The sequence below is a fragment of the Triticum aestivum genome, chromosome 6B (assembly GCF_018294505.1).
Source record: "Triticum aestivum cultivar Chinese Spring chromosome 6B, IWGSC CS RefSeq v2.1, whole genome shotgun sequence".
Classification (NCBI taxonomy): domain Eukaryota; kingdom Viridiplantae; phylum Streptophyta; class Magnoliopsida; order Poales; family Poaceae; genus Triticum; species Triticum aestivum.
This window is the reverse complement of record NC_057810.1, coordinates 717,694,361-717,709,666: the sequence shown is the minus strand read 5'-3', so window position 1 is coordinate 717,709,666 and position 15,306 is coordinate 717,694,361.

Here is a 15,306-nt window from a genome sequence, read left to right as displayed (position 1 = left end):
CCTGCCCCGACGCGCACCGCCCCGACCCGCCCTCGCTATCATCCGCGCCTCTGCCCCGACCCTGCCATCCTCACCGCAACTTGGTCCGGCCGCCGGCGCCCTCCTTTTTCATATTTTTTTCATATATATATATATGCTTGTTTTATATATTTTTTTGTATTAATGTATGTATTTTTTCAATTGTAATATGCATGGTGTTTTCAATTGTTCTCTGATTTAGTACATTAATTTTAGGTTAGTTTCATTTTTAGAAAAGTTTTATATATTTAGGACGAAGGAAGAGAAGGAAGAAGGAAGAAGAAGAAAAAGTTTTATATATGCAAAAGTTACATTTTTAGAAAAGTTTTATATATCTAGCTAGAAAGAAGGAAGAAGAAGAAAAAGAAGGAGAGGAAAAAGGAAAATAAGAAGAGGAAGAAAGGAGAAGAAGAGGAGAGGAAGAAGAGGAGAAATAAATAAGAAGAGGAAAAAAGAAGAAAAAGAAGAGGAGAAGAAGAAAGAAATAGAGGAGAAGAAGAAAAAATAGAAAATATTCTATTTTTTCTTCTTCTCCTCTATTCCTTTCTTCTTCTCCTCTTTTTTTTCTTCTTTTTTTCTTCGATCTTCTCCTCTGTCATCGTAGATATACCCCTCCCGATAACTTCAACATGAGGGGGGGGTCCATATACCCCCTCCTGATAACTTCAATACGTGGGGGGGTCGATATACCCCCTCCCCGATAACATTAATTTCTCCCGTGTATGTATCTCGTCGTTGTCGATATTACCCCCTTGAAGCGTTGTCGATATTATCCCGGGTCGAGGGTTCTAGGGTCGAGGGATCGAGGGTTCCAGGATCGTCTAGGGGTCGAGGGTTCCAGGGTCGTCGTGGGTTCAAGGGGTCGAGGATCGCCGAGGGGTCGAGAAGGTTCCTAGTGTCAAAGTATTGAAGAAATCCATGGCTTCATCATTAGCCGGAAGTAACCATGGCATGATGGTACGAAGTCCTCCAAAGTTATTCTGGAATGGAGTACCGGATAGGATAATTTGCCTTTTTGTACGAATTTCAGCAAAGGCCTTCCAAATAACGATATTCGGAAGGTTCTTGCTGAACTTTGTACCAAAAAGCGAATTATCCTATCTGGGACTCCGTTCCAAAATAACTTTGGAGAGCTTCGTACCATCATGCACCTGTTACTTTTGCCTAATGATGAAGACATGGTTTTGTTGAATCCTTTGACACTAGGCAACCTCCCAACCCCTCGGCGATCCTCGACCCCTTGACCCTCGACCGCTCGGCGATCCACGACCCTCTACCCTACCGCGGGCATTGATGCCCACGTCACTTGTGGGACATAGATGTAGTGTTCAACGCCGACCCCCTCCCGATAGCTTCAACACGTGGGGGGGGTCGATATTACCCCCTCCTAGCTTGAAGCGTTCTCGAGGCCACCCCCTAACCCTTGAAGCGTTGTCGAGGCCACCCCAAACCCTAGAGAAGCAGCGTCGAGGCCACTAATATGATTCCTTATTGTGATTAGCTAGCTAGTTCTATGTTTGCCACTAATATATCCATATCTGTCATGTTTGAATAATAATTGCCATGTTGTAAATATTTGTAGAAATTATGGACACCCCCCGAGACGAAGCACAAGAAGCGTTGTTGAGGGACATAATCGCACAAGGAAGTGATGCCGTCTCCTCGTTGATGTTTCTCAATGACAACGATGGTCTGGAAGGAGAGGGTGAAGAAGCAGCTGGCTATGATTTACATGGCTCCGATGACCCAATGCCGGTGCAAGAAGGAGAGGGTGAAGAAGTAGACCGTGAGGACGGCTCCGGTGATCACCAAACCGAGTCCGGCCAGGTATATATATTAGTTAAGCCTGTGTTGACTAGCTAATTGATGCATTCATTGTTTTGGTATGTACACATATTAATTAACTCTCGTCTTTGTTCTTTTTTCTAGCCCTCCGGATCGAGCACAACTTCGGTAAAGAGACGAGGCCCGAAGAAAAAGTTGAGCTCGGATGAAAAGTTTGAGATCATACAAATCGCGCGCGACGGCCAACCGATTGAACCCTACCGGACAAAGAAGGCATTTGTTGCTCAGTGCGGGGTTCTGGTTAGGGACAAGATCCCGATCAGCATCCAGCAATGGTATAAGCCTAAGAACGAAGACCCTGAGGTGTCTTATGTCAATGATATGCAGAAAGAGAATCTTTGGACTGAGCTGAAGTCAAATTTCACCCTACCGCCGGAGGATGATCCGGAGAAGCCAGTTATAGAGCCATTAATCAAGTCTTTTGCTCTGAAGAAGATGGCAGACCTATTCAGGAATTGGAAGAAAGACCTCAATAGGTATGTCGAAAAAAATGAGACACCAGAATTCATGGGCAAATATGAGAAGATCAGAGATGACTGGCCCGCATTTGTGGCCTACAAGACATCGGAAAAGAGTAAAAAGATGTCGGCGACAAACAAGAGAAATGCTGAGAAGAAGAAGCTTCACCATCGCACGGGGTCAGGTGGCTACCTCATAGCCCGGCCTAAGTGGGCCAAGGCTGAGAATGATCTGCTTGATAAAGGGATCGAACTAGAGACAATGAACTGGCCAGAACGTTGCCGGACTTGGTTCTTTGGGGCCGGCGGATCCTTGGACCCTATAACAGGGAAGTGCATTTGGACGGACGAACAATTGGACATACCAGTCAAGAGGCTTCAGCAATATATCGAAGCAGCGCAGCAAGGGATGTTCGTTCCAGACAGGGAGAAGGACGAGCTCACAATGGCCCTCGGCAATCCTGAGCACCCTGGACGGACACGAGGCACGCCAGGCTCCGTTTCGTGGAAGGCTGGATTTCCGGACGTAGGGGGTTACAAAACCCAGGAGAGGAGGAAGAAACTGGAGCAGAGCCAACTGCAGGCGCTGCACGAAAGGGTAATGGGGCTAGAGGAACGAGAAGCAGATCGCAGCAAACGACCTGCCGAAGCTACCCCGCCATCTCAGCGGAGAAGCAGTGTGGCTTCCACCGAGCTGCTTCAGCCAGAGCATGCCTTGACGGCTCCTGCCAGCTATCCCGTGGATGCTATCACGGATGCTGAAAATTGCCACCTTATGGCGCAATGGAGCAATTTGAAGGTCAAGGCGGCTGTTGGCTCTGTTTATCCTACTAAACCCGACTCAACTTTTCACTGCCGGTCGATTCCAGAAGGATATGCTAAGGTGATGGTCGACGAAATAACGGAGGGATTTGAGGACCTTCGGCTTGACCACCCTACCGGTGAAGGGGAGTATCGGCTGGGTTCTGCTCTGAAGACTCCATGCCTATGGCGGAAGGATCTCATCAACCTTCCGAACTGGACGCCTCCGCCTCCTCCTCCTCCTCCGGTGAGTCAGGGCACTCCGTCTCCTCCACCGCCTCCTTCTCTGGCGAGTGACGATCAGGGCACTCGGCCGGCTCCTTCTCCGGCGCGTGGCGGCACTCCGCCTCCTTCTCCGCCTACGCCGGCGCGCCCGAGCAGCCAGCCTCCTCCTTCTCCGCCTTGTCAGCAAGGGCGGAAGAGACCCGCCGCTGCTCCGGCTGCTCCGGCGCGTCGCAGTCCTTCTCCTCCGCCTCGTAAGCAAGGAAAGAAGACATCCGCTCCGTCTACTCTGCCGGCGTCTAGAAGTACAGCCAAAGGCGGGAGGAGATACAGATTCGGTCCTTCTCTGAAGACTCCAGAGAAGTTACCGTACGAGAGGAGCGAGGAGGAAAACGCGAAGATCGCGCAGACTGAAGTGGATGACTGGTTTCAAGGGTTGAAAGCAAAGAGACATCCACCTCCGGAGGAGAAGGTAGATCCGGTGAAAGCGAAGCGCACTCTGGCTGCCCTGACAAAACCACCCAAGTCTCCGCCGAAAGGCAACTATGAGCGCATTATTGGAAAGGCATTTGCCGAAGCGGAGAGGTCGGGAAGTACTAAAAGTGATCAAAGGATGAAAGAACGACGAGCTGGGAAACAAATTGCCCAGGTCGGCGAACAAGCGAAGCAATCGTGCCCCCCGCTCAAGGTGCCTGCTAGCGACATCGTCGATCCGAGGATGGTGCCCGGTTATGGCAATCCTGCAGATTACCTGCCCGACAGTGTACATTATGATATCTTGGAGGTGCAGATACAAATATACGAGTACGGGAAGCCTCTCGTCAAAGATGAAAGTTCTCTATCAACGATGATGCGAAGATTGCATGATTGGTACATGAAAACTTGCAAAGAGTCTGAGGGGAGGAGTACTTTGTATGTGAGAGTTAAAAAGGAGCATGACCTCCTTGGAATTGAACTGTTGCCTATTCCATTTGAGGAGTTCTATCAGTTTTTCAATCAATTGGCCATTGATAAAGCAACGGTCACCTCCTACTGTCTGTAAGTAGTACTACTTCCGTCATTAAGTCTTTCTATATAACTCAGCCCTTTCATTGCATGTATTTATAATTATCCTCACTATATTATGCAGATTGAAGATCGCCGAATTGAAGAAAAGACAAGTGGGAGATATTGGGTTCATTAACACGTATCTCAAAGATGCAACTGAGGTTCAATATTGTGCCCAAGAAACCGAGGCCAACTTGCTACGATCGTTGGAAATAAATGAACACAAAGATATAATACTCTTTCCTTACAACTTCAAGTGAGTGTTACTGTCTTGTGGCATATTCGGTTTCCTTATTAGTCCAGGTTATAGTAATGTAATATTGATGAGTTATGCATGTGTGCGCAGCTACCACTATATTCTCCTAGAGATTAAGCTTGAGAAGGGAGTAGTAGCTGTCTTAGACTCCAAGCGAAAAGATCCCAAGGAGTATGCGGACATGACTGAAATGCTCGAGAAGTAAGTTAAATCGATCATTATCCACCATATCAGCAACTTTGTTCATTTCTGATATCAAGTAATTGTTTTCTTTGTATGACAAGGGCTTGGAGAAAATTCACCAAAAAAGCTCCGGGACTACCAAAGAAGCTGCAATTTAGGCACCCGAAAGTAAGTACTATATAGTAGCATATTCCAGGCATCTCCTAGTGATTAAGCGCTAGTTTCATCAATACCATTTAGCATGCTTGCTAATTATCAGTTTGATTGACCTCTATTTCTTGTAAAGTGGTTGTGGCAGGAACAAGGAAATGATTTCTGTGGATACTACATTTGCGAGTCCATCCGCCACACGACCTGTGAGCGGGGCTACTCCGACAAACAATATGAAGTGCGTAAATAACAATATTCACAATTTTATTTTATTACCATCATTTGTGTTGAGTTTCATTCATTCATATATATATGTATTGACCCCCTTCTTAAAATTAGATGTTTCGGATGCGGGATGAACTCCTAGCACCAGATCGCATGCGAGCAATTTAAGAGGAATTTGCGGCATTCTTTCTTGACCACGTGATCGCTGAAGACGGAGAATACTATGTGGACCACGCGTTCGTATTTTAGGAGATTATATATTTGTAAAAGATAATTATTGTATATATGTAGCCGGTAGTGTCGGATAGATATACGAGAACTTGTTGTTCGACCAATCTCACGGAGAAGGAGAGGTGGTCGATATCACGTCTGTCTGTATGCATATATGTTCATGATGATCTTCTGTTTGCTTACTAGCTAGCTAGCGTGTCTAGCTAGTCCTCTTTATACGTATGTATGGTACGTAGCGTCGACCAAGCACGAACAAAGGAGAGGACACTTCTCTCTATTAATTAGCTAGCTATAGCACAATATATGAAACACCTAAATTAACCCCCCAAAACCCACCAACCCCCCCCCCTTTCAAAAAAAAAACAAAAACCCCAGCCACAAAAATGCTGACGCGTGGATGCCTATTGATCCCGGCTGGTGTCACCAACCGGGACCAAAGGCCCTCCTGCCTGGGCTCAGCGGACAGGCCACGTGGAGGCCTATCTGTCCCGGTTCTGGATTGAACCGGGACTAAAAGGTCAGGGTATTAGTACCGACCCTTTAGTCCCGGTTCATGAACCGGGACTAAAGGCCCTCACCAACCGGGACTGTAGGCCCTTTTTCTACTAGTGGTTCGTGCCGTTACGATTCTGTTTCCTTGTCAGAATGCGCGCGCGTGAACGGCCTGGTCGGTACTACGTACCGGCCAGCGACCAGCCACCACGTGGCGCCGTTGACGGCCTCGCCCTTCTGCCTCTCTTTGAAGCAATTCTTTTTCCTCGAGTGGAACTTGTCTTTTGGTTTTTTGCGAAGTCTCTTCCCTCCTGTACTACTTCTTGCTGTTGCTATCGATCCAGGACAGCAGAGAGCGACCCCACTCGCTGTCACTTGAGCCTCTCGTGCTCGCTCGATCTTTCACCATCATCTGAGCTCGATTGACACCAAGTACATGTTGGGTCAAACTTGGATTCTTTATTCATTTTCCACCCGTTCTTTTTTACAGTATCTATAGCCGGACAAAATCCGGTCCCTCAAACACCTGCGGACGCGACGAGACGCGTCTGCGGACAGTGACCGGCCCGCCTTAAATTAGCTTCACTGCATCTGAGTCTTTCATATTTGAACCCCTACCATACAAAGCATGCAAAAGAAATTCTACGTACTACATACTATGTACTACCCTAACTAATCTTTGTCGTTGGAGATGTCCATGACGTCGGTGCCGGTCGCCGGGTGGACGGGCGCGTAGGAGGGCACCGGCTCCTCCTCCTGCTCGATCTCATCCATGTAGGCGAACATTTGCTCCTCCTCGGCGGTGTGTTGCGCCTCCATCTACTGCCGACGACCGTGTCTCACCTCCGCATCCAACTCCGAGCAGACGGGATCAAGGATGGCCTGCTGCCCCGCCTCCAGATCCGCATCCCCGACAACCCCACATTCTCCTTCGGCTCCTCCTCCTCCTCTTCCTCCTAAAGCACCTCCTCCTCCTCAACTTTCTCCTCCAGATCCACTGCATCCAGAGGTAGCCCCTTGGCGAACCGGGCTTCGGGCCTTGCCCGGATCTGCTCAAGGAGCTGCAGTCGGCCTCTCCGGCGTTAGAAATGGGTGGCCCCTTATCCGGGCGCGTGGGGGCATGGCTACTGGTGGTGGGCGGACGGGAGTGGAAAGTAGCGGCGGCAGTGGATGGTGGAGAAAAATGTGGAGGGGAAGGGTTTGGGTGTCCACAACCGCCTTAAATAACCGGGGTAGGCACTACGTGGTCCGCGGAGCTGCCCCGCGCGACGACATCTGTCCGACGGAGGCGACGAGCTTCGTACTGTTGGGTTTTCGGACGATTCCGCGTGGGACCCCGACGTCAGTCTGCCGTGGCGGGAGCATTCGGGCGCCCCCATATCCGCCCCATATTTTGGCTGGATATGAGGGTGCCGGTCACCCCGGGCGTTTGAGGCCGGTTTGGGATGCCCAACTGTAGATGTTCTTACATAGTCAGAAGAAAAAGAGGTGGGAGACAGGACCGGTTCTGAGATTTTGATGGCCCGATGCGAAAACTAATATGGAGGCCCTCATCACCCCTCAAAAATCTGGTCGGACTCTCAAAGTTTGACTTTAGAAATATCTAATACGAGAAACTATCCATCCATGCACAAAATGATTGGACTGAGTGTATGTGTATATGTATGAGCGGAATGCGTCTATATTGTGTTAAAAAAATTATGCATGCCGATTAATATAAGAATATAGTAACAATTCTCTAATCTCTACTACCTAAAAGAAATGTAAGGTTCCCTCTCCCCTCTTACGTTTCCCTCCCTTCGTCCAACCCTCTCGTACAAGGTGCGACCCCCTCTCCCCTCTACCGATTTTCTTTTCTCCCTCCACCGGTTTTCTCCCTGCCGGTTTTATCCTCATCTGGCCGGGCAAACCGACTCTATCTATAATTCACATACGGTAAGCAAACGCAATCAATTCATGCAAGGTAATAAAAATCTGTTTGATAACACAATAACTCGATGACGGTGATCAATCTCCTTCCTTCTTTTGAATCAATTCCTTTCTTCTATCTCTTTCCTTCTTTCAATCTATTGCTTTCTTAAAATCTACCCCGATAAAATCGTGACTCAATCACCTCGCCTCCTATCAGATTGATAATTCCTTTTTTTACCTTGCCCCTTTCCTTCCCCTACCTCTCTCTTCCATCCTGAAAAATCATGACTCAATCACCTCGCCTCCCACCAGGTTTGATTCCTTTTTTACCTTGCCCCTCTCCTTCCCTCTACCTCTCTCCCGTCGCAACCGTGACACAAGAGACCCCGAACAAGCTTCTTTTCTGTAGCAACACGGTGGATCAACCGGTGGGCGGTGGCCAAGGTGTAGTATCGGCAGCGGGCCTAGGTGGCGTCGCAGCAGAGCGATGCCTTCGTTTCCAGCGTGAGAATCTTATATTTTATGCTTGGGTTTGAAGATTTTTCGAATGCTCTCCTTCACCTCCGATGATAACCGTGTTACCAGCTTGTTCTCCTTGCCGTCGGAGGTTGTTAATGGTGAAACACTCACCGTGTTTTGCGTTGGAGGAGCTCCTGTTGTTCAGATCATAACTTTTCAATTTTAATTCTTTGTAGAGTTGGGGTCTGATGGGCTAAGCGGCAAGTGCGGTCTCGAGGAAGACGTCGACAGGAAAGCTGCAAACGAGATGGGCAGTGGGAGCAGTGCAAGAATTCAAGCGGCGCAGCTCTTAAAGCTCGTCAAGTTATAGTTACACGTGACCTGGATGATATACGAACACATATCACACATGGACATGCATGGTGGACTTTTCCAATGGCCAACCCATCCATGGATGGACTCACCAGAAAAAACATGCCATGGATTGATGGGTTGTCGTTCTGCTAGCGCTAATTAGTTAGATGATCGCTATGCTATGGATTGATGGATTGTCGTTCTGAGAGACTTTCACGAGTTACACGGAGAGAGGGAGAGATTTCATACGTAATCAGTCTTATGTAATTAATGTAATAGAGGTGGCAGTATTTTATTGGGCGAAATTAGAGGAGGGAGGCCCACCCAATTGAATTCATGGGGTGGAGAGATTAATTTGGAAATTTACGTAATAGAAGAATGTTGGTGTGCGTAGCTGTAGCATTTTTTGATTTCATAGGAGAGAAAGATTTTCACAGCAGAAGAGAGAGAGAGGAGGGAGGGAGGGAGGGAGTTTTTTTTTTTGACAAGTTATCACGGGAGGAATTGAAATAGAGATTGGAGAGAGATATTTTAACGGGAGTAATTGAGATGCTATCACAGGATCAATTGAGAGAGATTTACGGGAGAGACAGTAGGATTCGGGTGGAATACTCTGACCATGAGAGAGAGATTGTATCTATTTTTAATGTAATAGAATTGAGATTTAGTTTTGTTCGTTTCTTGAATAGGTTTTTAAAGTATACCATGAAATAGGTATTTAGAAGTATACAATGAAAAGTTAGACATATATACTTGGATTTGCATCACATAAATGTTTATTTATGCACAAAACTGGTTGTTGTAGCAATATCTACATACTATTGTTTCTCGGAATTTTGTTATAGCCGTAAGCACATAAATGTTTATTTATGCACAAAACTGGTTGTTGTAGTAATATCTACATTCTATTGCTTCTCGGAATTTTGTTATAGCCCTATGCAGGGACACTTGGTATGACAATTCACCATCTTTTTTGTATATATACTCTTGATATTCCCCTGCGTTGCAACGGGTATACACAATTAAAACGTTGCCATAACGGCAAATTGGTCTATCGTGAAATTGACCACTACCATAGAAGCTTCAACGAATCTTTGCGGTAGAAAAATCATTAATTCTCAGCCATATTCATTTAGTTTCATATGTTAATCTCCCCTTCTTTATTAGATCAAATATGTGACGTTGTTATCCCGTTGCAACGCACGGGCAATTACCTAGTAAGGTTAAAAAAGAATAAATTTCTATCCGATTTCATTCTTTTTTAGCTTAATTTTGGACGCCGATAACTGCCACACGTGTGGTGTATTCGACATGTGCCCATACATCATGTGTGGTATGAGCAGGAGGCAACCCACACGGGCTGTGTGTGGACGGATATTAAAATTTCCCACACGTGTGGGCGCGGCTGGTTCGTGCCACATGCCAACAAGTACTACTCATCTTCATCCCGCGCGTGTGGCACGAAGCAAAAATGCCCACACGTCCTGGCGCAACTACGTTAGGTACACCGCGGGATGACGATTTAGTTGCCATCCTGGTTGGCAGATGTAATTAGCCGGGATGGCAAGTGTAGTTGTAAAAGCATGGCAACTCTATCTGGCTTGGTTAACTATAGTTGCCATGTCTAATTTGTGGTAGTTGTCCGTGTGTGATTAACTGCTTGTCACATATGGTCAAACAGTAGTTGCCATGTGTGTTTACTTAGTTGCCACATGTGGTCCAACCATAGTTGTCGTGTATGATTAACTACTTGCCACATATTGTTAAACAGTAGTTGTCACATGTATTTATCTAGTTACCATGTGTGGTCCAACCATAGTTGCCATGTCTGTTTATCTGATTGCCACGTACGCGCAACTGCAGTTGCCGTCTAGCAAAAAAATCACAGTTGCCATGTGAGTTTACCTAGTTGCCACGTTCGTCTAACTGCAGTTACCATCCACAACGTAGGAGTGTTGTGTGGGCGAAAAGTAGTTCGCCCACACACGCATGAACTAGGTGGCTGGCTGTGTGGGCAGAAACTAGTTTGCCCACACAGCGCAGCTGGCAAACAGCGTGGTGCTAGCGTGTGGGCAAACTCTCCAACATCCACACACCAGCCCCCTCTTACGTGGCGCATAAAATCAATCTTTTTGTGCCAAGATTCGTGCAAAACGCACTGGACGATGATCGAGACGTGTGGGCGAGTTGGGTAACGCCGACACGTGTGGACGTTAGTGTTTCCGTTATTTTTTTATTCCCTGCAATCAGACGATCACATGTCCTTAATTGTATGGATGTGATCAGCGACGCCGCGATTTTCTCAGGTGCTTGATTGCACCGTTAGGATTCTGATCGCTTGTCCGAACGCGGACTGGTCGTGCAGGTCTGTACCGGCCGGCGGCCAGCTCATACGTGGCGGCGCCGTTGACCGTCTTGTACTTCTAGTAGCCGTTGCTATCCAGCCGAGCTATCTGTATAACCTGGCCCACGTATTGGCTCTCACTCGTGGGTCGCGCTCGCTCGGTCACCATTTGATTGAGCAAAGCTTCTCGATCGTGTGGAGCTAGCAAGCCACAAACAAACCAGTGTCATGTCATCAACAGACACTAACTTGTCCCGTAAAACTCACGTTTTCTTTCTATTATTCTTTCCTTCCTTTCATTGAGAGTGGTGCAACGTCTCCAATTTCCCAATAAGACTAGACCACTGCATTTAATAATCAACAAAAAAAAACCTCAGATAACCGCAAGTTAATTTTAGATTGCGATTTTGCCGCCCTCATTAATTTTGGGTACCATCCATGTACTCCCTCCGTTCGGAATTACTCGTTCAAGAAACGAATATATTTAGATGTATTTTAGTTGTAGATACATCCATTTTGTGACAAATAATTCCGAACGAAGGGAGTAGTCCCTCCGCGAACAAGTAGCAAAACAAGTATGTTTGGAAACTTGTTGGCTGGGTCCACCTGAAACGTGAAGTCTAGATCTGATTGGGAGCACGCGCTTTAGTGTGGGCGAATTAGAGTTGCCAAAATGATTGTGTTTTGAGCAGGTTGAAACTTCCAAAGAAAACTTTGCAGGCCTTTTTTTTGTTTTTTAATACAATACAGACGCATGTGCTCATATATATGTGCGTGCACTCAACACTCTTTGCAGACTATTTTTGGAACTAAGAGAGGGATCCATGTGCGGGAGAACTGGAGTTTCTCGCCAGTCCATGAATTTTATGTGCAAGTAGTGGAAGAAGATTGCACATGCTATGTTCAAGCATCGTCATGGAGTTGTCTTGGTTTGTGGGTTACGTTCCTGCTTGCTGCGAGGATGCTGATGAGTGGCCCTGGATCGTGTGGTGTGGTCTCTTGATTCGGTAACGATGATAACTTCAAGAGGAGTTGGGTAGCGGCTGAACTTTAGTGGTCGGTTTCGCTTGGCGGTGCTCTCATGCCCCACCATGTCTTTGTGAAGTCGGAGCTGCCAAGGAGTCTTTGCAGTGACAATGACAATGGGAAGATTGGTCGGTTCCATGGGCCTGATCAGTGTAGGCTCAATGCTTTTCTCCTGCCATGTTCGTTGCCAGAGTCTGGTCACCAATGGGGTGATCGTTTGTTTGGCATAGCCCAGCATGGGAACCGACGTCCACTGCGATGGGCTTCATTGGTGGGCATCGATGATGACCTTGCAGTCGTTGGCTTTGGGAGGGGGGGGGGGGGTGATGACGATGACGCTTTCCAGCAACCTCGACAGTGATTACCTTCTTGATGATTGTGTGTCTTTGTGTGCGTAGTCAGGACGACCGATGTTGCCCTTTGTTGTGGTTGCCTGTTGTGATAACTAGTATTCGTCTGGTTTTCTGCTAGTTAATTGGGCAATTATACTTCTCCTTTACAAATGAGACGAGACAAGTATCTTGCCTCCGTTTCAAGAAAATGAAAACCAAGAAGAACAAAATGAGGAACAAATTATATTAACAATAACATAAAAAATCATGGCAGTACAGAAACATAAATCTTGCAAACAAACAATGAAAATCGGCAAAACTGATTAGGCACTCATGGGCCAAAGCGTTATGTAACATTGATGTTGCGCTCGTTATATACCACCACATGTATTGTAATTTAGATTGTTTGAAAAAAAATTAACGTTCATGTTTCTCAACATTGTTACGATTATTGCACGATCCACGGACTATGCATCCATTTATCCGCCAAAACATTTCACAATTGCATGAGAGAGGATGAAAATGAACAACAAGCACTTCAAAGTAGTTTTTGATGAATTTTCTATGCTTGTCGTAAATTTCTGAATTATCCATCTTTTCTGGGACGTGGAGTTTCTACACCTGATCTCAGATGCACCCTCATGAACAGCAAATCAAAAGAATAGTAAAAACAAATCTGATTTTTTTTAGACAAACATAGTTGAATGTTCTATATACCTGCAAATATTCAGTGAACAAAAAAACAAGATCAATGCTCCAAAAAGACTATTTTCTAAAGCATTTTGGAGTATTGATTTTGTTTATTTTTTTCCCTGTCCATCACGCATGTGAGTCATCAAAAAATATGTATGAGTAAGAACAGTAAGTAATGTTTGTTGTCAAAAATTGTCCTGTTGTAATTTGTTCCCTATTGATTTTTACTGTTCATAAAGGAGCTTTTGGGATCAGAAGTACACCTTCATTCTTTCTTACAGTTTTATGGCCAGATTTCCAGAATAATTGAGTTTCTTTCAAACCAGGCTTTCGTCCCGCTTTATATATAAATCAGTAACCAAAGTACATGATGAGGCCTTCCGAGCAGTTTTGCGATTATTGGTTCTGAATATTCCCTACCAATCACAAACCGTGAGTGGATGTGACGCGCTAAACCTTTTTGACAACAGTATGAAGCGGAGAAAGTGAGCTGAAAAGCACTTCGAACTGAAAAGGCAGAGCACTGCTTGCATGTGATGGATGTTCACACACATGTTAATTACAATCCATGCATAGATGTGACGTGCTGAACGGCTTTTGACGCAAATGTGAGCAAATCCAAGCTCACCAAACAACCCAAAAATAGAAACTAGTAACGCTGGCAACGCTGTGTTCTTAATTTAATTTGTGGCCAGATGCATCTAGACGACAGCACATGTACGCAGGCCTAGCGTACGGTCCAACATTCACAAAGGATAGAAGAACTGCAGACTTATCTGTATGCGACTGCAAAATGGGACTAGGACAAAAGAAATGCAGACTCATGTGTAGTATTTGACTGCAAATCAGGGACCTGCTATTGTTCAGTTGCTTGCATTTTTTTTTTTTTGCGAGAAGTTGCTCGCATTGTTGTCAAGGTCACTCGAGTTTTGAACCTTGCCGTTGATGTGTCCCCTCGCCCAGTTGCCGTCGACCCACGCACCGCCGCAGGCCGAATCGCTGTCCCCGGCCGCCCATGGCCCGCGTAGCCTCTTCCCCCAGTTTGCCGCCGCCCGGCCATCCCTTCATTTTCAGTTGTTGTTGTTGCAAACACGTGCAGATTAAAGTGTTAATTAATCCGTCATCTGTGGAAATATATCTTGAAAAGAATTCAAAGAACCCATCATGGGGGAATATTTTCATGGCCTAGCCTAGCCCTGCAGTTTAATAAATTCTTAGGGCATGCTAAAAAGGTAAAATTCCTAGAGCCATCTAGCTAGGGAGAGCACGTGTGTGGAATCTAAGCACCATTTTGTAAGGAAGCTTTACTTGCCCAGAATGCGCACGGCATAAGCAAGGGCATTAATTTGTAACCGAAAGTGCTCTCGGTGAGTATAAATCTTTAAACACGTACATTAATAGTATCTTCATGTTATGCGGTGCATATATTATCATGTTGTTTATACAAAAGTTATCGGGGTATTTTTTCAACAACTTTTTTGTTAGTTAAAAAGTTTTTACTATGTTTGTACATAAGTTATCAAGCCTACGACGCTACACGAAGGTTCATGCGGGCTTCAATGAGTTCGTACAAATTCAAAGTTGCAATCTACATGTACTTTTAATTGAAACCATAGACATCGAATTGCTACCGGAGTTGGTTATCTTGTAAGGTTCGAATGATGAGGGCGCAAATTAACATGTGGTTGGATGTTAGGAGGACAGTGGTATCTCCAGCCCACTAGAGTTTAAGTCTTAGACTTGATAATGGCGTCCGCAGCATCTGTGGCGACTTCGGCAATCTTAATATGATGTGTTGGCTCAGTTTCTCGGATGCTCTTATAGCAATAGAGTGTGCGTGAAAAAAAGAATGATGAGGGCTAGAGTTCGAGTCCTATTCCACAGGCACAAAATTTGAGCCCCATTAATCCCACCAATTAAGAGACCAAGTTTTAATTGTATACCAATTAAGAGACAGCGAATTAATCATGCCAATTAAATCACGACAAGTAAGGAGATACAAAACTGGGGATTAAAGGAGCATGATCCAAGATCAACTGTAATAAATGCTTTCGGTAATGTTGCGAAAAGTGTGGCGTGACGGTTACTTTTCCCGCGTAATATACCCCTTGCTGGCGTACCACATCATGTGGTATTCTATCTAGTGAAGAATGAAAAAGGTTCCTTTTGGGTTGTGGCGCACCACATGGTCTATACGGTGACCTCTCTCAAAAAGAATAGAGAAAAGTCGTGGCAGCGGGGAATATTTTCATGGCCTAG